The sequence below is a fragment of the Crotalus tigris genome, unplaced genomic scaffold, assembly GCF_016545835.1.
Source record: "Crotalus tigris isolate CLP2741 ecotype Arizona unplaced genomic scaffold, ASM1654583v1 scf7180000024438.1716836, whole genome shotgun sequence".
NCBI classification, from domain to species: Eukaryota; Metazoa; Chordata; class Lepidosauria; order Squamata; family Viperidae; genus Crotalus; species Crotalus tigris.
The window spans coordinates 850,549-876,724 of NW_024100607.1; the positions used below are offsets into that span (position 1 = coordinate 850,549).

At 38.4% G+C, this 26,176-nt stretch overlaps 1 protein-coding gene across 3 annotated transcripts in view; it reads right to left on the reverse strand.

The window, feature by feature from the left end:
* Nucleotides 1-26,176, reverse strand: part of LIMS1 (LIM zinc finger domain containing 1) — a 99,201-nt gene that overhangs the window by 57,504 nt on the left and 15,521 nt on the right. The window contains exon 1 of one of the 3 annotated variants that reach the window (XM_039331798.1): nucleotides 5,538-5,559. The exons of the other annotated variants lie outside the window; for them this stretch is intronic. The gene's annotated coding sequence lies outside the window, so the exon portion shown is untranslated. Of the gene's footprint in view, nucleotides 1-5,537; nucleotides 5,560-26,176 lie in introns of those variants that run through there. 3 annotated transcript variants of the gene reach the window in all.

The following is a 26,176-nucleotide window of genomic DNA, read 5'->3' on the forward strand; positions in this document are numbered from 1 at the left end:
CTGCATCTCAGAAACCAAAATCACCTCCACCTTCTCCTCCTCCTCCTGCAATTTCTCTTAATGATTTACAAGATGCTTTAAAACAGCATGCCTTGGATATTAAGGAGGAGGTAAAAGATCTTATAATTGCAGAGAGGGCTAATACAGAAGAATTATTGGAGAAAAAGAACAAACAAGTAAGAGACCATATCCTTCTGGCCTTTCAGGGCCTAGCCCTGCACATAGAAAGGATTGATGACCAGATGGAAAAGATTACTGAAAATGCATCAAGGATGGAATTTAGAATGCAGGAGGTAGAGAACAAGATAGAAATTACACAGGATGAACAAATCATTTCACAATATAGGGAGATGGAACACGCATTGCGTATCAGAGGCCTGAGGGAGAACCCTCAGGAAGACTTAAAGATGCTTATTGTGAAAGATATTGCTCCTAATATTGGTTGGCGGCCTGAAATAATTGAGAATGAGATAGAAAAATTTTTTAGAGTTAATTCACGGGTTGCTAGACAGAGAAATCTACCAAGAGATGTGGTTATTTATTTTTCTAGAAGATCTATCCGTAATGAAATTATACAGGCTTTTTACAAACAAAAGTTTCAAATTGCTGATCAAGACGTGATAATTTTAAAAGAGATACCTCCAAAAATTTTAAGAGCCAGAAAAGATTTTACTTTCTTGTCTGATGAGTTGAAACATCGTCAAATTCAGTTCAGATGGGAGATTCCAAGAGGAATAATAGTAAATTATGAAGGGATACGTCACAGATTAACTACTGTTTCCAAAGCAAGAGATTTTTATCAGTCTATCTTAAAAGCAAGATTGTCACCACCTCCACAAATAAGGATGACGGAAGAGTCTCTTATGGCAGGAGCCTCATCAATGATGGTTATGGAACAAGCTGCACCGAATTCTGACATAAAAGAGCAAAGGATGACACGAGCTGCCCATAAACGTAAAGAAAAAGAGCAGTTGCAGAAGAGTGGTGAAAGTTTGGTTGTTACAGAGCCTGTGGGAGGGGCAAGACCAAAAAGATCTTCGACAGCAGATCTGCAGGCCATGCTCCAGAGGCTCCAGGCCGGTGGAGATGGTCAGGTTCCTGACCTGGAATGTTAATGGCTTAAACGTGCCCCAGAAACGAAGAAAGATTTTCCATTATTTGAAACAACATAATAATGATTTGATATGTTTGCAGGAGACTCATATAACTTTAAAGGATTCTAAATTCTTGATGAATTCCCGTCTGGGCACACATTTTACTGCTCCAGCCCCTGGGAAAAAAGGGGGAGTGGTAATTTATGTGAAGAAAACTTTTTCAGCTAAACTAATTGAGGCTGATTCTGAAGGAAGATATCTTTTTGTGGAATTATTATTACAAGGCCGAAAGGTTCTTATTGTTGGACTATATGCTCCCAATCAACAACAGAAACAATTTTATAAGTTGCTGCATGGCAAGATATCTCAGTTGGATTATAAATCGGTAATTTTGATGGGTGACTGGAATGGGGTTTTAGACCCAACTATAGACAAAAGAAGTTCCTCTAAAACTTTTATTCAAACTAAATTACCTATGACTTTCTTTGATTTGAAGGAAGAATTGGAGCTTATTGATATTTGGCGAGAAAGGAATACAAGTGATAGAGACTTTACCTTTTATTCTGATAGACACCAGTCATTTTCAAGGATTGATTTTTTTTTGATTACTAGTGACTTCCTCCCTAGAGTGAGGAAGGTAAAAATTTTTCCTAGAACATTGTCAGATCATAGTCCGGTGTGGATGGAGTTATATTCGGAAGACGGGAATAGAAGATCCTGGAGATTGAATGAGAACTTATTTAATCGGGAGGAGTTCGTACAAAAGTGTAAAGAACATTTAAAGGACTTTTTTACTATAAATATGAATAAGGGAACATCGATGTCTATGGTGTGGGACGCTAGTAAAGCATATATGAGGGGAATTTTGATTCAATTGAATAAAGTTTTTAGGGAAAAAGGGTCACAAAGACGTAGAGAAATAGAAGAAGAGATCAAATCAAAAGAACAAGAGTTGGTTCTTAACCCTACTGATAATAATTTAAAGGTATCTATAAAGATGCTTAAGGAACAATTCAACATGTTGATGGCAGATCAGGTGGCTACCAATCTGTCGTATATGAGACATAATACTTTTTGCAATGCGAATAAGTCTGGGAGGTGGTTGGCTTATCAGTTACGAAAGAAACAGAAAGCTAGAATTATAGAGAAAGTAAAATATAAAGGTACTGAGGTTTTTCAGCAAGATTTGATTAAAAAAAGCTTTTTGGACTTTTACACAAAATTATATTCAAGTGATAATATAAGGGGTTTGGATATAGATAAATATTTACAATCAGTACATTTTCCTAGACTTTCAGAGGAACAACAAAATGGGATGAATAGTTTAATTACTGTGGAGGAAATTGGCTTAGCTATTAAGCAGTTAAAGGTTGGAAAGTCTCCTGGAACAGATGGACTGACTTCTAGGTATTATAAGATTTTATCTGAAGAAATGATAGAGCCACTAAAGGAACTCTTTAATAGTATTTTGTTGGGTATGCAAGTTCCTCCTTCTTGGAAAAGAGCTTTTATATCACTGATTCCGAAGGAAGATCAGGATCTTACAGAGCCTAAGAATTATAGGCCAATTTCATTATTGAATGTTGATTATAAGATCTTTACAAAAATTTTGGCAAATAGATTAATGCAGGTTATGAAAGACTTGATTCATAGTGATCAAGCAGGATTTATAACAGGGAGATATATGAAACATAATGTTAGACAAATTATTAACTTAATTGAGTACTTGGATAAGAATAATCAGATTCCTGTGGCTTTTATCTTTTTGGACGCTGAAAAAGCTTTTGATCAATTGGACTGGCAATTTTTATTTTCTTTGGTAGAGAAAATGAATTTTGGGGATAATTTTTTACATGCACTTAAAGCTATATATCAGCAGCAATCTGCACAAATTGTTGTAAATGGGGGATTGACTGAGAATTTTAATATTCAAAAAGGGACAAGACAAGGATGTCCATTATCCCCATTGTTATTTGTTTTAACATTGGAAATTTTATTGATTCAGATTCGGGAATCGAAGTTAATTAAGGGTGTAAAGATAAGGAAGAATGAGTATAAATTGCGGGCATTTGCGGATGATTTGGTTTTAATTTTGGAACAGCCGAATCAGGCGATTGATGGTTTATTAGAACTTATAACACAGTATGGGAATGTTTCTGGTTTTAAAGTTAATAATTATAAGACTAAGATATTATCTAAGAATATGTCAGTTAAAGAAAGGGAAAGTTTGATTAAAGCCACAGGTTTTCAGATGGTAAAAAAGGTTAAATACTTGGGAGTATATCTAACTGCTTCAAATGGAAAATTGTACAAGAACAATTATGAACCACTATGGGCAAAAGTCCAAAAGGATTTAATAGATTGGAAAAAATTGCAATTGTCATTGTTGGGGAGAATTTCAGCTGTAAAAATGAATGTTCTACCAAAGTTTCTTTTTTTGTTTCAGATGATACCTATTCTTAAAAAAGAGGCAAATTTGGAGGAATGGCAAAAGGGTATCAATAATTTTATATGGGCCGGGAAGAAACCAAGGGTTAAATTTAAGATATTACAGGATGCTCGAGAAAGAGGGGGACTTAAGGCACCCAATTTGAAATTATATTATGACGCAGCCGCCCTAACTTGGTTGAGTGATTGGCTTAATTTAACAAATATGGATATTCTTTTTTTGGAAGGTTGGGATTTAATATATGGTTGGCATGCATATTTAATTTTTAATAAGAAAGTTGATCGGACTTTTAAATCACATATTTTGAGGAATGCCTTACTTCGTGTTTGGAAGAAGTATTATTATAGATTAAATTATAAAATACCTATCTGGGGGATTCCCAGACATGCAATTGAGGGAACCTCTAAGGGGACAAATTTTGATAAAATTTCATATAAAGAATTGTTAATTTGTTCTGGTTCGAATTGGCATTTGAAATCCCTAGATGTATTAAGGCAGCAAAATATTCTACAGTCATGGTTTCAATATTTACAAATAATGGATAGATGGACTGTAGACAAGAAAGAGGGAATAACACTAGAAGATAGACAATTGGTTATTCAGATTAAAAACCAAGGTCCGGCTCATATAAAAAGAATATATAATGTTTTATTAGAGTTAGATTCGGAAACAGAATTGGTTAAAGATTGTATGATTAAATGGGCTCAGAATATACAGGAGCCGATCTCATTGGATTTATGGGAGATAATTTGGATAAGAAATGTTAAATTTACACAAGCTCAAAATTTGAGAGAAAATTTTTATAAAATGTTTTATAGATGGCATTTAGATCCTAAAAAATTATCTTGTATGTATTCCAACATACAGCCCAAATGTTGGAGATGTGGCAATAATGATGCGACATACTTTCATATTTGGTGGAATTGTAAAAAAGTAAAGGCTTTTTGGATTATGATTTGGTGGAACATTCAAAAGATTTTTAGAAAGAAGATAAAGTTTACTCCTCAACTATTTTTACTTGGTATTTTTGTTGACTTAAATGAAAAAGAAACTACTTTGATGTTGAATTTATTAACTGCAGCAAGGTTACTAGTAGGTCTATATTGGAAGAAAGATTCTTTGCCTACTTTAGAAGAATGGATATTTAAAGTATCTAGTTTTGCAGAAATGGCAAAAATTTCTGCTTATTTAAAGGATCATACACAAGAAAGATATATTACTGTATGGGGAAGGTGGATAGATTATATTCAGAAAAAATATGGAATTAAAAAGTTTTATTTATTTTATGAATGAATATCAAATATTATAGAGAATTGTTTTATAAGTTATGGAGTTAAAGGTTAATTATGATATTTTTTTTCTTTCTCTTTTTTTTTCTTTTTTCTTAATTATTATAATTTTCTTTTTCTTTTTTTTTCTTAACCCTGTATTCTGCTCTGGGAAGTGAAGGGAGGGGGGGTGGGGGTGGGAGGGAGGGTAAGGGGGGGTTCTCTATTTTAAAATTTTATTGTATTTTTATAAATGATTGTATGTTTTAAAAAATAAAAATTTTCAAAAAAAAAACAAAACAAAACAAAAAAACAGATGACTGTCTAGCTTCCAGTTCAGCACATAATACAAAGAATACTGGTACCATGCTACAGTTCTTCAGGAGGAGGACCTATGTATACTGTCTGTCTGTCCATCTATTTACACACACACACACACACACACACTCTCTCTGCAGATGTTAACATTCCAAGAGGCATAATTAAAAACACAAGACCAAGAGCTGAAGGCAGCACTGTCAGATATAAAAGGTTTAACTGTAGTAACTCAGCCAACATAATCTCCTCACTTCTCTAGAAATGTCTAGATTTCCATATAAGGCTAAGATATTTTTTTTCTAAAACAATAAGACAAAGCATTAAACAGTAATGCAAAGCATGCAAATTGGAAGGGAAATTAGCTTCTTTTTAAAAAAAAAAACAGCAGAGGAAAGTACCAATACTCACAGTTATTATTTGTCAGTTGACAAAAGGTCTAATGAATAAATTTGATCCATACATTGCTTTAGGCTGAGCATTTAGCATTCACAGAACTTCCTTGTGGTCATTGCTGAGAAAGGTGATAAAAGCCAGTGTGACTTTGCAAACCACTTCCCCATTATTTTTCATACTGAACTTAACTTAAAAGGAAATAAAAGGCTCAAACTTTCTAATTGCATCAATATAATTTTCAATTACCATTTTAAAAATTGTTGACACAGGGATTTTTTTGAAAAAAAATTTTTTGCTCAAAAATTTATTACCTTCTCCCGTCTCATTTTTTTCCTTTATTATCACTTCCTTAACTTGCTGCCATTAAGGGGGTGGGACAGAGATGCACAAAATACATGGGACATGTTCCAGGATCAGGAGGGAATGGACAAAAATTGGATGAAATTTCAATATGGCTGTAACTCTAAGAAAAAAGCCACAAAACATATCAGTGCTTTGAAAACAAATGATCCAACAAATTTAGAACGCTATGCGAAGGGGAGAAAACCTCAATCAAGCCAAATTTTATCCAACAGTAATGGAGGATGATGATGATGGTCAATAGTATGCTTGTAGGAAGCCTTGATTGATCCTACTATTCCTTGAGGAGAGATTAAGAAATTTCTTGGAGAAAATCAGAGAATTCTGGAACTGGAGAAGGGGATATGTCTGTGGGGGACACTGGGAAACATTTGGCATCAAGGGCAGATCCTTGATGGTTTAAATTAATTACTAACTGGATGCAGAATTTATTATTAGTGAATCTGGCCTTGGGTTAAAAGCCAGGCCAGTTGTCTTGTCTATAGCTTATATAATAATTAAGGTACTGTTCTAAGGAGGTAATTAACCTGTCCATCTCTGCATCAAACTGTGGATGGTAGACCTTTGCGTTTAAAGTTGAAATAGCCCCTTCAAAAACATGTCTTCAATCAGGAGTGTCCAATCTTGGTGACTTTAAGACTTGTGTATTTCAACTCCCAGAATTCCCCAATCAGCCATGACTGGAAATTGAAGTCCAGAAGTTTTAAAGTGACCAAGATTCAACAACTCTATCTTAAATTGAGGACTTCTGTCAAAATGATATTTTCCTTCTGAAAATTTGTTGAATGAACAGATTAATTGTTTCAGAAAAGCAATGGAAATCACGATGGAATGAAATAGCTTAATAAAATAAACTGCCGTAAGAAAGATACCCAGACTCCTGATATATGGTGGATTTGTTATAGTGTCCCAAAAACTTTCCCATGACACCTGCAGGAGATGGGATGCAACAATATAAACCAAAAGTTCAGTAAACTATGTAGAGCAATGAGAACAAATACCCTTGATCTTCCTCAAATATTTCAATTAAGGCTATAACTGAGATCCTTTTATATTACTTGAGCAATTAAAAAACAATTTTTTTTAAACAAATGCTGCTTCTCACAATTCAGGCTTTGCTGCTACAGATTCTATAGAACAATGTGACTATAGCAGTTAACTCCCTACAGATTACATTGCTGTTATATTTACCAAAATCAAATTATACTTCTTTGTAATTGTTATATATTATGATTTTAAAATGTTTTGAAGGTTATTTTCCAGGAGAGTAGAAATATGGAACAATTTTTTTAAAAAAAGGCTTTCATCTAAACTTTGTATAACCTGCTATCACTGTTGTTCAGAGAATATAAGCATACATAGAATTGTGTACGTGAAACAACACAAGCAAGCATGCATCTTAAGTTCTTTTGTCTGAAGGCACGGATTGGACTGGTAAAAATAGCTAGGGTTTAAAACCTGAACTATCTCAAACTAAAAACGCAATTTAGTTCATGTGAAGATTTAATTTAAAATATCTTAAAGCTGGTATTTCTTTGAGTGCCAGTTTGATAGTTATATTTATATTCTGCATTCTACAGCTACAAACCAGCAGCTCATTATAGATGAAAAATGTATTTCTGCAAGAATATTGTGTAAGGCTTCAGTAGCTAACCACAATAGAAGACAGGAAACATGGAATGTTGATTCATGATGACACTAACATTTTCTGTGTCTTAAAAGGAAAACTTTGATGAGCTTTAACTGCAAGACACAGGGGCAACTGTGAAGTTTTCCTCTTCTGTTTTTCAAAAAGTAACAGAAACTCCAATCTTCAAGTCATTTGTTTTTTTTTTTCAAATCATGTCTAAAGTCAATGGACCAGTGTGTGAATGTGTGTGTATAATTATAATGCTGATTGTACAATAACAACAAGAACTCGCCACAGGAAAACTAGCTGTAGGACAATTCAACAATTCAATTTAATTATTTAAAATAGTTAAAAATTAATTTTTGTCATTCACATTTCATTTTGTCCCTCCTTTGGCATCCTTTAATGATTCTATTCTTCTATTTCTTCGATATTAGTGTAACTCTTGTCCCCTGGCATTACTACCTCTTCTATTTCTTACTGTAAAAGACCACACAACATGAGACAACTTACTTTCATTATCTACAGAAGTTATCAAGACTTGCATAGCTAGTCTGATCAGTGTGCTCTGAGTGGTAAAACTAGTTCACACAAATGTTGGTTTCTTCTGCACATTTACTGAAGATCTTCCAATCTTGGAATATAAATTCTAATATAAAAATATTGTTTGTGTGTATGTTTGTGTATGTGAAAAGAAGTCTTTCATCAGTTACAGATGCTGATTATATAACTTTGTAAATAAAAAAAAATAAAAAGTATAAAGAGAGAGTTTAAATATTATTAAAAGGCAATAAATAGGTATGTGTTATGTCTACAAGTTTAAAAAATCCCCAGGGGGTGTAGATTTGATCGTAAATCTGAATAAATCATGCCAAGTGCCCAAATAAACATATTAAGTTTTGTAAAAACAGATGCAAAAGCCAAACCTTTTCTAAATAGAAGCACATAACTATTCTTGAGTGCCTTGTTGCTTCAGCCAAAGAAGTTTCATGGATTTCTGCAAACATCCTGAGCCGTGTTGAACAATCACTAAAGGGGCCAGCACATTTCATAGAGGGGAAAAGACAACATTGCTACATTTAAAAATAATTGTAGGCCATAAAGGAACAATTGGCACACTAATCAGCTGTGTGGTGACTATTAGAATCAGAAAGGCCTGGAAAGAGTAGTATTTCAGAACAAAAGTGGCTGTGAAAACACCAGGTGTAGCAGTGACTATGGCTGGGGTAGTGGGCTTGTTGGGCTTCAAAAGATGCTGGTGGGCCTCAAAAGACTGCTTGGTGGATCCTACAATGTGAGCCCTCCAAGATAAACCAGACAGGAAACAAGACTAGTTAAACTAATTCTACTTTATAAGGCTACATTAACTAAATCCTGTAAGTCTATAGCAGGGGTCTTCAAACTTGGCCCTTTTATGACTTGTAGACTTCAACTCCCAGAATTCATCAGCCAGGTATTTATGAGGCCACGTGGAGGAATTTCAGTTCCTGGTGCTCAAAGCACCACTTGACAATTTCAGATCTGACAATCCCTCACATATTGGACTACCTCCTGGAGGGTCTGGAGTGGGGTCTGGTGCCAAACACACTCCGCAGACAGGTCACGGCTCTTTCCACCATCCTTACATGTGAATCTGCAACTTCCCTGGATCACCATCCCTTGATCCGATCATTCATCAAGGGTGCTACCAACACCAAGCCCCCTGTAGTCCATAGATATCCCTCCTGGGACTTACCGAGGGTTTTGCAGGCTCTTACCAATCCGCCTTTTGAACCCCTCAAAACATGTGATTTGCAATACTTATCACACAAAATAGCATTTTTGGTGGCTATCACCTCCACATGGCAGATTTCCGAATTAGCGGCTCTCTCCACTAGAGATGATCTGTGCATTTTTCACCAGGACAGAGTGATCCTTCGTTTTGATCCGACCTTTGTTCCAAAGGTAAATTCCTTATTTCACAGGAATCAGGAAATTGTATTACCAGATTTCTGTCCTAATCCCTCACATGCTCTGGAATGACAGTGGCACCTGCTGGACATCCGCAGAGCACTCTGTGAACAGCTGCCTTCCGTTCTACAGAGGCCCTTTTTGTTTCCTATCATCCTCCTTCCAGGGTAGGAAAGCGTCTTCCTCCACGATTGGCAGGTGGATTAGGACTTGTATTGCGGAGTCGTATCAGGCGGATTCAGTGCCAGTTCCAGGGCACATTATGGCCCATTCCACCCATAGCGCGCTACTTCTGTGGCCTGGGACACTCAAACGTCCATTGAAGACGTTTGCAGAGTGGCCACATGGTCCTCTCCGTCACCTTTCATTAGGCATTACAAGATAGACAAGTTCGCCTCGGCGGAGGCCTCCTTCGGCAGGAGGGTTCTGCAACAGGTACTATCTCAAAGTGCCACACTGGGCAGGCCTGATTCCCTCCCTCAGGGACAATAGGCTTTGGTATGTCCCATTGGTGAATTCTCCATCTCCAGTGCTGGAGAAGGGGTATTGTCTTATCTGAACGCCTTTTCTCAGCACGGAGATGGAGAATCCACTCCCACCCTAGTAGGTTATGAGGCCTAGATCTATATTCATGAGCCAACACGTCTTGCTGTCAGTCATGGCTTCGCCTGCGTCGAGACTGGGATCTTGTAGCCCAGGAGAGGCGTGGCAACTTTGGCTGACTTGATCTGATTGGGCAGGAACACAGTCTAAACCCATTGGTGGATTCTCCATCTCCATGCTGAGAAAAGGCGTTCAGGTAAGACAACACCCCTTTTCATCTAACCCAGAAAATAAATGTGATATCCTTGAACACATGATGTGGTAAATTTATTAGATGCTTTAAAGATAGAATTAGTCATATTTAGAGTGATCTGAGTGACAATAAGGACCTGATGTGATGGTCCAATGCATTATGTCACTGAGATATATAAATTTGATATATACATCAACAATGCCATACCTATGCCTTTTTGAACCTTTGCCCACCTTTGCTTCTTGGATCCCGCTGTTGTGGCAGAGGATGCTAAAGTGATTATTTCATAAAATTGCATTGACCACTTCTGGAAAAAAGCCTAGTTAGACTAAGAAGCTTATAATAACTAGTGTTCAATTATAGATGCCCTCTTTTCAGGCAAAGGGCTCAAGATGGTAACACCAGCAATAGTTCAGATCCCTGAAGAAGATACATAATATTTGGGGATTCATTTTGGTTACAGATTTAGTTTTGGAACGAGATGGCCTAATGAACTAAAATACCTAGAGATAAAAGATAAACACCCCAACTTACATGAATTGGGTCTGATCAGGATTGGAACACTGTATTACTATGACACAGCAGTTATCAACCTCAGACTATCGACTAAATGTAACATATTCTAAGACCTAAGTGGTTATCTTGGTTTCCTAAATTCCTTGATGCACTAAACAGTATCCTACCGTTAATGAACACAAACCCTGAAATGTAATTACATGTTTCCTGATTAATATTTACCACTACAAATTATAGTACAGGTAGGCTTCAACCTACAACCACAATTGAGCCAAAATTTATGTTGCTAACTGAGAACTTTGTTAAGTGGGTTTTGCCCCATGTTACGGCTTTTCTTACTACATTTGTTAAGTGAATCATTTCTGCAGTTGTTAAGTTAGTAACATGATTGTTAAGTGAATTTGGTTTCCCCACTGATTTTGCTTTTCAGAGGGTTGCAAAAGATGATCACACAACCTGGGACACTGGAACTATCATAAATATGAATCATTTGTCAAGCATTGGATTGTAAATCACATGACCATGGGGATGCTACAACTGTCATAAGTGTGAGAAATGGTCATAAGTTACTTTTTTCAGTGCCACTGTAACTTTGAATGGTCACTAAACTAATTGTTGTAAATCGAGGACTACCTGTTTTACAGCAGTTTTGTATGACAGAAGGGGCGTTGTCTTACCTCAACACCTTTTCTCAGCACGGAGATAGAGAATCCACAAATGGGTTAGCTCTGTCTTCCTGCCCATTAGACCAAGTCAGCCAAACTTGCCACTCCTGTCCTGGGCTAGGACACATCCAGTCTTGACAAGGGTGAAAGCAGTTGACGACAGTCCAACGTGTTGGCTCCCAGACCCCTAGCACAACCTAACTGACCCTAAGGGTTGGAGTGGATTCTCTATCTCCATGCTGAGAAAAGGCATTCAGGTAAGACAATGTCCCTTCTCCAACACAGGAGATGGAGAATCCACCAATGTGACATACCAAAGCCTCACTGTCCCAATGGGAGGGAAACAGGTGAGGCCGGAGCCACGTCCCCCGAAGCCACCTGCTGAAGGACTCTCCTTCCAAAGGATGCATCTGCAGATGCAAATTGGTCTATCTTATAATGCCATACAAATGGGGAAGGCGAAGACCATGTCGCAGCCCTGCAAACCTCCTTGATCGAAGCCTATGTGGCCCATGCCATGGAGGTTGCAGTACTGTGAGTAGAATGTACCGTGACATGACATGGCACTGGCAGGGAATGTGACCGGTATGCCTCCACAATGCAAGCTTTGATCCATCTGCCTATGGTTGAGGCGGACACCTTCTGTCCACTAGAGGCATGGTGAAAAGAAACGAAGAGGGCTTCAGACTTGCGGAAGGGCACCATTCACTTGATATAATAGCGTAACACCCTGCGAACATTCAGTGTGTGCCACTGCCGTTCCAAGGCATGGGATGGATTAGGACAAAAATCCGGCAAAACGATCTCTTGGGCCCTATGAAAAAGGGTGTTGACCTTAGGAATGAAGGTAGGATCCAATCGGAGGACCACCTGGTTTTGGTGAAAGGTGCAGAAGTCCTCCCTGACCGACAGTGCCGTGAGCTCAGAGATGTGCCTGGCAGACGTGATAGCGACCAGGAAGGTAACCTTGAGAGACAAGGACCTCAGAGTACAAGTTCTGATAGGCTCAAATGGAGATTTGGTGAAGGTCCGTAGGACTCGTGGCAATTCCCAGGAAGGATACTTCTGTACCACGGGTGGTTTTGTGTTGGTGGCGCCCTTGAGAAAGGAGCGTATCCTGCTGGGAGCCAAGCTTGTCATGTCTTGTAGGGCTGGAGACCAAGTCAAGACTGGGTGTGTCCTAGCCCAGGACAGGCGTGGCAGGTTTGACTGACTTGGTCTAATGGGCAGGAAGACAGAGCTAACCCATTGGTGGATTCTCCATCTCCTGTGCTGGAGAATATATACCATCTCCTATAAGGGGTCTTTTTATTAAGTATTTTCCACTGCGACCATAATACAGCAACCAGCAACACATGAGACTAAGGAAACAAAGAATGTCACATATGACTTGAGATTATCCTTTCTAAGGTGATTAATGATTTGGAAGGATTAAATGGGTAGAATTGTCAATATATCTAGCTTTTCACTTTATGTTTGGCTATACTAGGGGCTAAATTCCTGACCAGGCAAGCTTTTGGACTGAATTTCAACCATGTTCTCCCCCAAAAGCTTAACTCTGATAAAGATGAATATTGCATTCTATAGAAATATTACTTATTTCAACCCATTCCTATAGTAATGCTCAAAGATAAATGAGACATTGGCAATGAAGGAAGGAAAAAGGTCTATAATAAAATTTAGCCTTATATGGGGGAATAAGGAGGAAAGTTCTCATTTTGAAATCTAAAGGATATTTGGAAAATATTGTGAAAAACTCTTTTCTTTTGGAGAGTTGAGGAAAAGGAAAAAAATCTGATTTTTCCCCCCTTCGAAATATCAACTATGAAATGAAATGGTAATTCATGCATTTGCTTTGTACTATAAACACGCATACACACACAGAATACAGTCTTGAAATTCTTAAAGCAACAGAATGTGAAATAAACCTTGATGGAAATGGAAATATGCACCAAGATAAAGATGGCTTACAGTAGCTATATCAGAAAATACTCTGTGCAAAATGGAAAATAATGGCATTTCTAGAGTAATGATATGTAATGTAACACTACACTCTGGAATTAATTATTTGAGAGAAGGGGGAGGGAATTAATGTGACACTTCATTTACTTCCAAAGATGAGTTTTTGATAAGTAAAATCCTGTACATTTGTCCTAAAGTCTGGTCTTGCCAACTCCATTGCTCTGCAGCTGAAGAGACGTAAAGAACAGATTTATTAAAAATGTTGCTAACAGTTTTTCTACCAGCAGATGGAACTAGAGTTCTATTGTGTTTATTACCATTATGCTATGTAATAGCAAAGTACAGTATCAAAAATATGAGATATTAATTCTGACAGAGATGTTTAGAATCATGTTGAAATCACAAATATATTCTCCTTCAAGGTTTCCCTTGTTTTCATCTTCTTGTTTAGCTGTAACATTAACTATGTAGTTTAAGCATATTTTAAAGCTTAAACACATTTAAGAAACTAGCAACTGCAAGTCTAAACAACTTTACAAGTGATCTTGTAGATGAATAAAATTAATTCATTGTTATCTTTCAAAGATAAAGCAAAACATAGCATATAGTGCAGGAGAATGCAATACTAATCTACAGGTATTATACTCTAGCACAAAAATAACATCTATTCTTTCAATAATTCAAGAACTGAGCAAGGAAAATGTCCTGAATTTTACTTTCCCTTTTTTTAAATACATATTTTATTGGTTTTAATTATAACAATCTCCAGTGCCTAGTGTACAGCATGTTGTCTTTGTTTATATTTTAATAAAAGAAAAAATAATAATAATCAATTAACAACCAGTAATGATTTTGATAATTCCATAATTAGTATATTAATTAATAATATATTTCTTTGATCTTCCATTCTCCTGTTTATATTATATTTATATTATATGAGCCGAGGTGGCGCAGTAGTTAGAGTGCAGTACTGCAGGTCACTTTAGCTGATCTCAGCAGGTCAGCGGTTCAAATCTCACCGGCTCAAGGTTGACTCAGCCTTCCATCCTTCGAGGTAGGTAAAATGAGGACCCAGATTGTTGGGGGCAATGTAAATATATATATATACATTGCTTACTGGTGTACACCGCTTAGAGAGTGCTTGCACTTAAAGCGGTATATAAGTCTCATAAATAAATAAATAAATAAATAAATAAATTCTCCTTCTTCAACCTTAAGCAAAATGTAATTAGTATATTAATTAATAATATTTCTTTGATCTTCCCTTCTCCTGTTTATATTCTCCTTCAACCTTAAGCAAAATGTAATTCTTAATATTTTCAATATATAAATGGTTAAATACAAACATTTTTTATATTTGTACAAATAATCTCTATGTATAGCATTTTAGCTTATATTATTCTTATAACCATCATCTCATTAATTCACCATGCATCCTATTTTTGCAATTTTTGTTTGCTTAATTTCCTTTATATTCAATCCAATTTTTATCAGTCATAATTTCTTCATATGTTAGTCATCTAAATGTCCAAATTTTCCCTATCATACATTATAGAAATCCTGTACTTATTATCTATGTTATAGTATCTAGGTATAACATCCTTTTAAATCAGTTTATATTTCACTTATATTAACAAAAGTTACATCAACCCACTATTTTTACATTTTATATATTGTAGAATATACTATATTACTTAAATCTCTTATCCCTCTTGTTATAGGGCCCCTTTATGTTCAGGGTTCTCTATTCTTTTAACCATAGTCAAACAAGTGTTTGTTCATGTAATAGTCCATCTAGTTGGGCAAGTCAAATCTCTTGCATCTGTCTCTGGTCTTCTCCTTCTGCCGATTAATGTTCCAAGTTGATATAATCCACTTACCCGGCAATTCCTGTATTTTTGCAAATGTTGGGAATACAAAAGAAGAAGTAAGTAAGATGTATACTTTCTATCTCCCAAACTCTGATAGTTCTCCTAAAAATCCTATAGTCCATTCCATTTTTCTTCTTGTATCAGAATCTTGTAGGTTTTTTCCTGTTTGTATTAGATTGTAATTCTTTTCATTTGTAGTTTCATCAATGTGGTCATATTCTTCTAATTTGTGGTCTGTTATCTGATTTGTTTGTTCATTCATTGTTATTTCCTGGATGTTTTTTAATTGTAGATTTAAATAAGAAATATGCTTATTTAAATCATCAAAGTTGTTTCGAATTTCCTTGTGGTTTGACTCTATTGTCATTTGTATTTGTCCTAACACTGCATTTATTTCCTCCTGGAAAGTATTTGTCTTGTCTTGAAATATTACTTCTGGAAGTCTTTGATTTTGTCCAGGTGGTTTTTTTCTTTCAGATGCTTTTTAATCTTATAGCTGGCCTAGCTCTTCCTTTGTTCCCAACTGTCTTCAAGATTATTTGCAATTCAAAGGAACAGATTATTCTTTATCTCTGAGCATTCTGCCAGTTTCTGAGTCTTTATTGTTAGTGTTCTATGCTCTGATTGTCCACTAGATATCAGCAGTTATTTCTTTTTTCAGTTTTTTTTTTCAATCAAAAAGTTATTTTTTGTTATATATTTTTTATAATTCAATCAAAACACTTTAGGGTATAATCTTGACAGTTCTTTAATTCCTAAATTTATCCAGACTGTAGTATTTTAAATTGAATTTTAGTATATCTCTTTTCTCCTTAATATTAATTTGCCGCTTCCGTCTATAAGGAAATGGGGATATAGTCCCCTCCCTTCCCTTCTGAAGGTTTTCTTGCTTTGGGGATTTTGCAGGGATTCAACTAGTAGATAGAAGAAAGAAGATCAATACTCTCACCAATTCCAAGCACGCTGTTCACCAATGTTCAGGTTCATGCTCTTGGACTTTGGCTGCAAGTAGCTTGGGCTAGATGCTGATCTCACTCTAGTCTTTCTCCTGTGGGATCAGAGGGCTTCCTCTGGATCAAACGAAGTGACCGCCATGGCTTCGTGATCAACGGAGCGCCCCTCCTTCATGGTTACCTCTTTGGGATAACTTCAGACTCATCTAGGTTCTTCCTGGCAGGACGAAACCAGCCGTGGGGAGTGGAGCTTTGCTCTCCCGCGACCATGCACTACGGGTGCAAAACCAGAAGTCCTGAATTTTACTTTCTAGCTACTTAACTGGGATGCTTATGAAACTTTTTTAACCCCTTCAGAATGTAATGCTATGAACTCTTTTTTTAATGCACAATGCGCTTAATGAGTTTTATTCGCAGATAAGATATAGATACAGCTTTCTTTCTGAAATCCAAAATCAATGGATCTTTTTTTTAATCCCTGCAACAGTGTCTGCTTTTGGGATTAAGGATAGAGTCTATGAAACAAGAGATCTACTTTTCTCTTTTGATTCTCTGCTATTTTAAGAAAAAAGAACCAGATCAACATATTCCCATAATTATGTAGCAGAAATGAGCATGTTTATTTATCTTGTTTGAAAAGGAGCACATCTGCAGAAACTGGGAGAATGCCAAGACCTGCCACTAATCTCAGCAGAGACGGCCTTTGCCCAATGAGTAGGAAATTCCAGATCAGCAGATGACTGTAGCCTTCCTGAAGGATGACAGTGCATAAGGACAGGGAAGTAATGCATATAAAGTGCAATGAAAAGTAGAATCAAAAGCAAAGGTCTTTTTTTGGGGGGGGGGAATGTTTGTTTTTAGCATCTGATGTTTATTATGCCTAACAAAAAGAACTGAAGCTGCAGGTACCTGTGGGTTAAGAGCTAAAGCAGATACATTAATAGAAATCTCACTTACTGCTACCTATAATTTAAAAATAAGCAACTTGTATTAGGCAATGGAGTTGCCCCATACTCATTTCTCATCAAAATTCCAAGGAAAAATCCCCTTCTACTCATGCAGTTACTATTACCTATTACAGGAATGTTCGCCTGTACTTCCTCCCTGGACTAAAAACAGTCCCCAAGGGGCAATTTTCACTTAAAAGATTATAGAATCTATGGCCTTCCAATTGATTAATGACAACTGCTGGCAGCCTTAGTCATCACGGCCAATAGCAAGGGATGCTAGAACTGCAGTTAAGCAATATCTGCACTGCCAAGACAAAGTTAACGATGACTCCACAATCCAAATGAAATGCAACCATGTCTGTGCTCATCCTCACATCATCTTTACAGGTCAGCTACATTTGGTGACTGTGTAATCCATATGTTCAGTGTTGTGGTTAGCACTTCTTTTTTTCCTTGTCACAATTTCTCTTGTGAGGACATCAGAAGCCTGCATTCTTCATCATATTAAACAACTGCATTCAAACAGATGATCTTGTGAAAGTCTAATTAATAGATTGGATTCCCAGAATTTTTCATCAAGATCTGTTGCCCAGGTACTGTAGACTTAAGCTCTTGAGTTTTATTTTCCTCTTCTAATGCTTATTTCTCTCCAAGTTTTAGTCTACTGGAGATTTTCTCCCACACAATTTTGGCTGAGTTTCCTTCAAAGCCCCCTTCAGCACAGCATTTCTGCTTATATCCTGTATTGTTGAACTGAAAGTCTTCCTTTTGCTTGTCAAAAACCCCTCTGTTACTATACAAGTCGAAATATATTACTCAAAGCCATGAGGCAGCCTCAATTTTGCTGGAAGGAAAAATCTTAAAATTTCTTAAATCTTTATGAGTCACATTAAAAGAAAGTAATGCTTCCCTCCTTTAAAGGTGGAGACTGTTGTGTATCCTAACACACAACCAGCAATATAAAGCCTCTCCAGAATAAGCATGAGAAGAAAGAAAGAACATTCAATCGTGAAAAAGCATGAGATGCTCACAGCTCACAAAGCATTAGGACACGTCTAGCCACATCTCAGGGTACAGGGTAGTGTTTCTCAATTTTAACCATTTTAAGATGTGTGGACTTCAACTTCCAGAATTCATGCTGGCTGGGAAATTCTGGGAATTGAGTTCACAACTCTTTATAGAATAAAAAGAGTGTATAAGAATACAGAATGTTATCCTTGCAGTCTTAATATGAGGACTTAGAACTCTTCGGCAGATGGGAGTTTTTTGTATTCTGCATCCAATAATGCCTGCTGTATACCATACAGGCCATAGTATTTAGCATCCTGGGCCATGGTTATAAATTTCCATCATCTGTGCCCTGTTGCACAAGGAGAGGATTGCTGAGGGATGACTCGATTCTTTTCGGAGATCTCCCTTTGCTCTGTAGCTGATCCTGTCTCCATGTACTGGTGCACCTCTGATTATATCAAGCTGACTATGATGGCATTTTACAAATACTCAAGTTAATTTTCAAGACATCTCTACCACAGGACATAAAATTTGGTCCAAAGCATAAAAAGATAAGAAATGTACCTTTTCCTTTATGAAAACAAAAACTGTGATTTAGAATAGTTCACAAAGAGGTGCTTACAGATAATAGACAGACAAACAAATTATACAAGACTAATTAAAATGATTAAATAGGGTTATTTTTGAAATACAAAACAGAAAACAAAAAGGGCATTGATATATTTGAGATATGTCCAGATAAAATGTGTAATTTGGATTGTATAAGTCTAATTTACAATATGATTTAATTATTCTTAAGAACTTGCATTTGTTATGCTTTTACCCTATTTCTCTTACTTTATAATGTCAAAACAAAGTGGATTTCATTACTTAATATGAGTACTTAGTCAAACCATTGGCTGCATTTCCAAAAATAAGTGACACAAACTAATTTATTTAATAACTCTTTCACCATCTCATTTTCCTATTCTTTTATAAAATGCTGCTTCCTTCAAACTATTAAGGAAGCATACATTATTAGTCATTTTCAGTTTACTTTTTTAAAGAAACAAGACAAATCATTTATTTTTCCAAACATATCTTATTTAATTATAACTATCTTGAAGTAAAATTGTAGTAAAGGGGCAACATAGAAAAGGACCAGGAGAAAAAGCAAGAGAGAATATACTTGCAAAGAATACTACCACATTTGTTCTCTTTTACAAAACACAAATGAATTTTTTGGGAAATATTGCCAGTTAGAATGGCAGTGGCTGTTTTAAGCTGAAAGCCCCATCTGAGCTGTGGCAAGAAGCTGTAGGGGCCTGAGAAAACTACTTTTGGGCCAGGCCAGCAAAAATGCCAATGGGACAGAAAAACATTCTAATACAGAAGGTGCTCTCCTAAGGCTTTTGCTAACTGCAGAGTTTAGATCACTTCACTTTTACACCGTAGCATTAGTATTAACGAAGTAAAATAAACAGATTTCCCCCAAGTTCAAATGTGTTGGATATCAACTCCTAAAATTGCCAAATAGTATGTGTCTTTTGGTATATCTTGGAGAAAGTTACATCGTAACCTGAAGTCTCTTCGTAAGCACTGCACCAAGATCACATGATGCTATTAAATCAAGCTTCACTTCTGGTGATTTTATGGCCAAGCCGATATAACATTTTTAGGAACAGTAAGGAAATACTTTGTCATGCCTTCTTCTGGTATACTATTAAGAAACACAAATATGGACAAAGTAAGGCTATCAATAGATAGGATGCATGAAGACTTTGGTGGAAAAAAGAGAATTAGTCAAAAGAAGCTTAGTAGGTGCAGCTGCAGGTTTACAACACCTGCTAAAAAGAAGGACAAAGGGGGAAAATGGTTAATTTCTTAAGCAGACAATGTCTTGTGTAGTGCTTTTGTTTTTTAAGATATGCATAGAGAGATTTTACAATATGGCATTAACCCAAACAGCCATTTAGTGCTTGGATTTCAGACAAATTCAGTCCAACTATTAATACACATATACTTAAAATCAGAGGAGTTGCTTGATCATCAGAAAAAAAGAGAAATACAGGTAGGTAGTCCTAAACTTCAACCCCAACTGGGACTGGAATTTTGGTTGCTAAGCAATGTGGCCATTAAGTGGATCATCACATGACTGGATCCAATTTTATGACTATTTTTACCATAGTTAAGTGAATCACAAGATTGTTAAACAAATCCGGCATCCCCAATTGACTTTGCTTGGTGGAGGCTGGCTGGGAAGGTTACAAATTGCAATGATGTGACTACAAGACACTGCAATTGTCATAAATATGAACTGGTTGTCAAGCATACAAACTGTGATCACATGACCACAGGGCATGATGTGATGGTTTTAACTTTGAAGATAGGTTGTGAGTCACTTTTTAAAAGCAGTCATAACATCATGCCATTGTTGAATGGTCATACCTTGAGGACTACCTGTGGCTAGTTGGTGCCTCTGAGCTTTACCCAAACTAAGTAACATCATCAGTGCTAGTGATGATCAGTGATGTTACCTAGCACTGATGACGTTACCTAGTTTGGATAATGAAACATCTGCAAGAAAAGGGGTGTTGTGTTACCTGAATGCCTTTTCTCAGCATGATGATGTAGAATCCACTGAATGGGTAATTTCAGCCTTCATGCTCAGAAAAGACTAGGTCAGAACTTTGGCCACGCCTCCCTCTGGGTGTGTCTTCCCAGTTTTGACGAGGCGAATCATCCCTGGAAAAGTCCAGAGCAATTGTTCCAATCATTGTAACACCTGCCTAGACTACCCTAACGGGAGGGTGTGGATTCTACATCATCATGCTGAGAAAAGGCGTTCAGGTAACATAACACCCTTTCTCCAGCATGATGAGTGTAGAATCCACCGGATGGGACATACCAAAGCCGCTCATGTTCCTACTGGTGGGGGGGGGAACTCTAGGCTTGTGTCCCCTGAGAAGAAACAACCTGTTGTAGGACCCATCTGCCAAACGTGGCGTCCGCCGCTGCAAACCTATCTATCCTATAATACCTGACAAATGAGGAAGGGGAGGACCACGTTGCTGCTCTACAAATCTCCTCAACCAAAGCTTGTGTGGACCAAGCCGCAGACGCAGCTGCACGGCACGTCGAGTGAGCCGTGATGTGTGCAGGAACTGGAAGTGACTGAGAAAGATAGGCCCTCATCCACCTACCAATGGTTGAAGATGAAACCTTCTGACCCATGGCGGAGGGTTGAAAGGACACGAACAAGGCCTCCGACTTGCAAAAGGCCGAGGTTCGCTTGACGTAATGACGCAGAGCCCTGCGCACATCCAATTTATGCCACTGTCGTTTTAGACTATGTGAAGGATTCGGACAGAAATTTGGAAGAACTAAGTCTTGGGACCTGTGAAACAAGATATTAACCTTTGGAATGAAGGAAGGGTCCAATCTGAGGACCACCCTATCCTCGAAAAAGATGCACAAATCACTCCTAACTGAAAGTTCGGCCAATTCCGAAATCCTTCTAGCCGATGTTATAGCTACTAGGAATGCCACTTTCAAAGACAGAAAATGAAGAGAACAAGAACGGAGGAGAGGTCAGAGCCTGCAACACCCTAGGTAGGTCCCAAGACGGATAGTGATATACCGCGGGTGGTCTAGCATTAACCGCCCCTTTTAGGAAAGCACCAACTGCCAGATATTGCGACAAAGGAACCAAGTTGTCAGAGTAAGGACCGTTGACAGGGCTGCGACCTGCCTGTGGATGGTACTAGGTGATAAACCCTTGTTCATACCTTCCAGCAGATAGTCCAAAATATTGGGAATTGTGACCGAGAGCAGCCTGAGATTTTGTTTAGTGCACCACGTGCAGAAGTTCCTCCACGTGGCGTCATAAATCCTATTAGTCGAGGGGTGCCTTGAGGCTTGAATCATCGAGATCACCCCAGATGAATAGGATTGCCTAGCTAAACTTTCCTGCTCAAGTGCCAGGCGGCCAACTGGAGCCACTGTGGATCTGGATGTTGAAGATTCCCTTGGCTGAGAGGCACTCAGTCCAGGGGAATCCTCCACGGTGGTGAGAGCGATAGATCCACAAGGTTGGCAAGCCACGGACGCCTTGGCCAATGTGGAACAATCAAGATTATCTCCGGCCTTTCCTGAATCAGCTTGCAGATGGTTGCCTATAACAACGGAAGGGGAGGAAAGACATAAAGCAGCCCTCCCCCCGCCACTGGCACCAGAGGGTGTCCGTTCCCTCCGCTCCCCGTGTCAGGAACCTGGAGAAGAACCTGGGAAGTTGAGTGTTCGACGGGGAGGCAAAGAGGTCCAGATGTGGATGACCGAATCTTATCAAGATGTCCCTGAACAGTGCCGGGTCCAGTCACCACTCCACTGTTTCAGCCATAGTAACCTACGAGAGACAACCGTGGCTGCAATGGGTCTGGCAGAGTACCTGGTCGAATGAAGAGAACCGTCTGCCACATACTCTGAAGCGGCCACTAGCTTCCCTAGTGTCTGATGTGTCCGAACCTGATCCGGTGGAACAATTGCCTGCAGTTCGCGAAGCCACATGATTTTTTTTATTAAAAAGTTTTATAAAAATTACAATATCAACCCATCCAAACCCCCCCTCTCCCTCCCCCACTTCCCAGAGCTGAATACAGGGTTACAAATATAATACTCATAATCTAAGTAACATTAACCAACTATATAAATAACCAAGCCCATAATGCACCTTAGCTCCCCTTTAATATAAATATAAACAAATTAAAAGTGAACATAATAATGAGAACATAAACAAATTAATATCCTAATTATTAAACAATACAGTCCCCAAATAGTTAAACAAATAATAATAATATCATAATAATACTCTAAAATTCACTCATAGGCTAAATGAAACTTTTTAGTCCCATATTTATTCTGAATATAATTTATCCATCTTCTCCAGACCGAAATATATCTTTCTTGTGAATGATCCTTCAGATAAGCAGAAATCTTAGCCATTTCTGCTAAATTTGACACTTTAAGCATCCATTCTTCTATAGTAGGCAAGCAATCCTTCTTCCAATATTGCCCTACTAATAACCTTGCAGCTGTTATCAAGTTCAACATCAAATTAATTTCTTTAGCATCACAATCTGTAATAACACCCAATAAAAATAATTGTGGGGTAAACTTTTTCTTTCTCTTAAAAATCTGTTGAATGTTCTACCAGATCTTAATCCAAAAGGCTTTTATATTTCTACAAGTCCACCATATATGAAAATAAGTGGCATCCAAATTACCACATCTCCAACATTTGGGCTGTAAATTAGGATACATACAAGACAACTTTTTAGGATCCAGATGCCATCTATAAAACTTTTTATAAAAATTTTCTCTTAAATTTTGTCCCTGGGTAAATTTTACGTTTCTAACCCAAATTACCTCCCATGTGTCCAATGGAATTGGTTCTTTAATATTTTGAGCCCACTTTACCATACAATCTTTAACTAATTCCATTTCCAAATCCATTTCTATTAAAACATTATAAATTCTCTTTATATGGGCTCGGTTTTGATCTTTAATCTGTTTTACCAAATTCTCATCCATTAAAGTAATACCAACCTTTTGATCTAACTTCCACCTAACCAGCAATTGATTATACTGAAACCAAGATTGTACAATATTTTTTTGCTTTAATTCAACTAACGATTTTAATTGCCAATCATCCCCTACCAATCTAACTAATTCCTTATAAAAAATCCTATCTAAATTCACACCCCTAGATACCCCCCTCTATCGCGATGCCACATGATTGATGCCCTGGAGAAGAAAGAGGGTGAAGTTGTGGCCTTGATCGCCCATGCCGAAGCCTGGTGCGCTTGGCGGAGAGAAAGTTCAAACTTCTTGTCCTCCGCTTTCAGGGCCTCAGCCATATCCCCTGGAATAGCAGATGTGGAAAACAAAGAAATCAGGGGAGTATCAACAGAAGGCACGTCCAAGAGGGAAGCAAATGAAGAAGAAACATTGAACAGTTTCTTCTCTGTACTATTAGGAGAAGGTAGAGTGGCCAGGGATGATCACTGTTTCTCCACTGTAGCATGGAAAACCTGTGGACAAGGAGTCTGCTTGTCCTCCACAACCTGTTCAGTGAACAAAGGGTTAGACTCCTGACTGGTGGAGGTAGAAGGTTTCTCCTCCTGTACTGAAGTAAGGTTGATGGTGGTAACGGCCTTTATCAGTAGAGACCTGAAAAGAGAAGGGTCAAAAAGCCCCGAAGTTGGCGCCTGTTTGGGCGCTGCCTCATCCTCTGACATGGGCGTGTCAGCTATCTCCAGGTCAACAGACCCCTCCTCCCCTAGCTGGGAAGAAGTTTCAGAAATGCCTGAACCGGGGACTGTGGTACGTCCTGCTTGAGAAGGAGGTATAGAAGGAGGTGGTGGTGGTTGAAAGGGTCGTTGTCCCCTAGAAGACATGAATTGCATAAATGCATTGTGCATGAAGGTCTGAAACTGATCTGACCACATATCCCTTTGTTCCATAGAACTAGCACTAGCCTCAGCTGGAATAAATGTGACCTCAGGGCCTTGATGAGTAGATGATGATGAGGAGCGAGAGGGACCAACCTGCTCAGTTTCCCCCTGAGGAGACCAAGCCCTTGGGACATCATGAGAAGGTGCATATGGAGGCTCAAATGGAGAAGTGTCCAATGGAGCGGGGGGAACCACTTCAGCTTCACTGGACATGAGCCTTTGGGCTTTGGAGAATTCCCTTTCCAGCGCCAAATGTCTCCTCGAGGCCTCTTGCTCGGCTGACTTTGAGGGCTCTTTGGTAGAAATGTGTTTTGTCTTGGCCTTTTTCTTTCCCGCCGTGTCCAAATCAGAGATCTGTGTTTGTTTGTGCAGGGGGAATACCAGACCCTGTGAAGCCTGGGGCGAGGAACTGTCTGCCATTGCAGTCTAGATAATCCGGGTAGGAGATATCCAGAAGTGGGGGCAACCCAAACACATAGATCTAGTTGACAGAGATGGAAAACGATCCTCACTCTGCACAACAGCAATGGCAAAGGACAGCCAGACAGCTCCCTAGAACTGCCTGTCTAGGCCTGTGACAAATGCCACACACTAATTGTAACAGGTGGAGTTAAAATAAATTCCCCTTCGCTCAACTCACCCCAGAAACGACGATATGTGATAGAACACAATGAGTAGTTAGAATAATAACATACAATACAGATCAGGAATTAGCTCTGTGATTCTCCTGATGACACACTGAAACTTCCCCCTGGTGAAAGGGCTGACAAGGCAGACCAGTGGTGATAAAAGGCAGGCCTCAGTACGTTAGCGAGGAACACAAGGTCCCTCAAAATGGCTTCCGTGCTCAGTGACACACTCAAAATGGCGACCGCCTAAAGACACTCTCAAAATGGCGGGTGTTGTTGATAACCCATTCAATATGGCGGCCGCCCCAAAGCACGCGGTTAAAATGGCGACTGCGCCCGTTTAGTGCCTCCCAAGAGAAACGATCACGCCAAAGAGGGGAGTAGGAGGGAATCGAACCCCCCTGCCAGAAACAGACTTTGAAGCCACAGTCAATATAATCAAAGCAATTTCCCCCTGAAAAGCACTTGCTGTTAGGCGCGCTGCCTCCGCTGCGATGCAAATTCTGAAGCCAAGAGAAGCCTCGGATAGTCGAAGCCGAGAGGGAAGCCTCTGAATTGCCCAAGTCTCTGAAGACTCCGATTGCCGAAAGGCAGCTGGTTGGCTGGTCCGCTCTCCCACTGATCTGCTGATTGGGAACTGAAAGCCCCCACCTGAAAACGGCCTGCAGCCTTCTCCACAGGAGCCTGTTAGGCTCGAGGCCAGAAGGCCTAAGTCAAATTTCAACGTTCAGTTTTGCCAATTGAGTCCCAAATGAAAAACAACACAATTTAAATACAGCCAAATAAAATTAAAGTCAATTAGATTCAATTAGAAAGCAATTAACCTAGCCTAGCTAAGGAGCCGAAAAATCTGCACCCTACTGAGCCTGA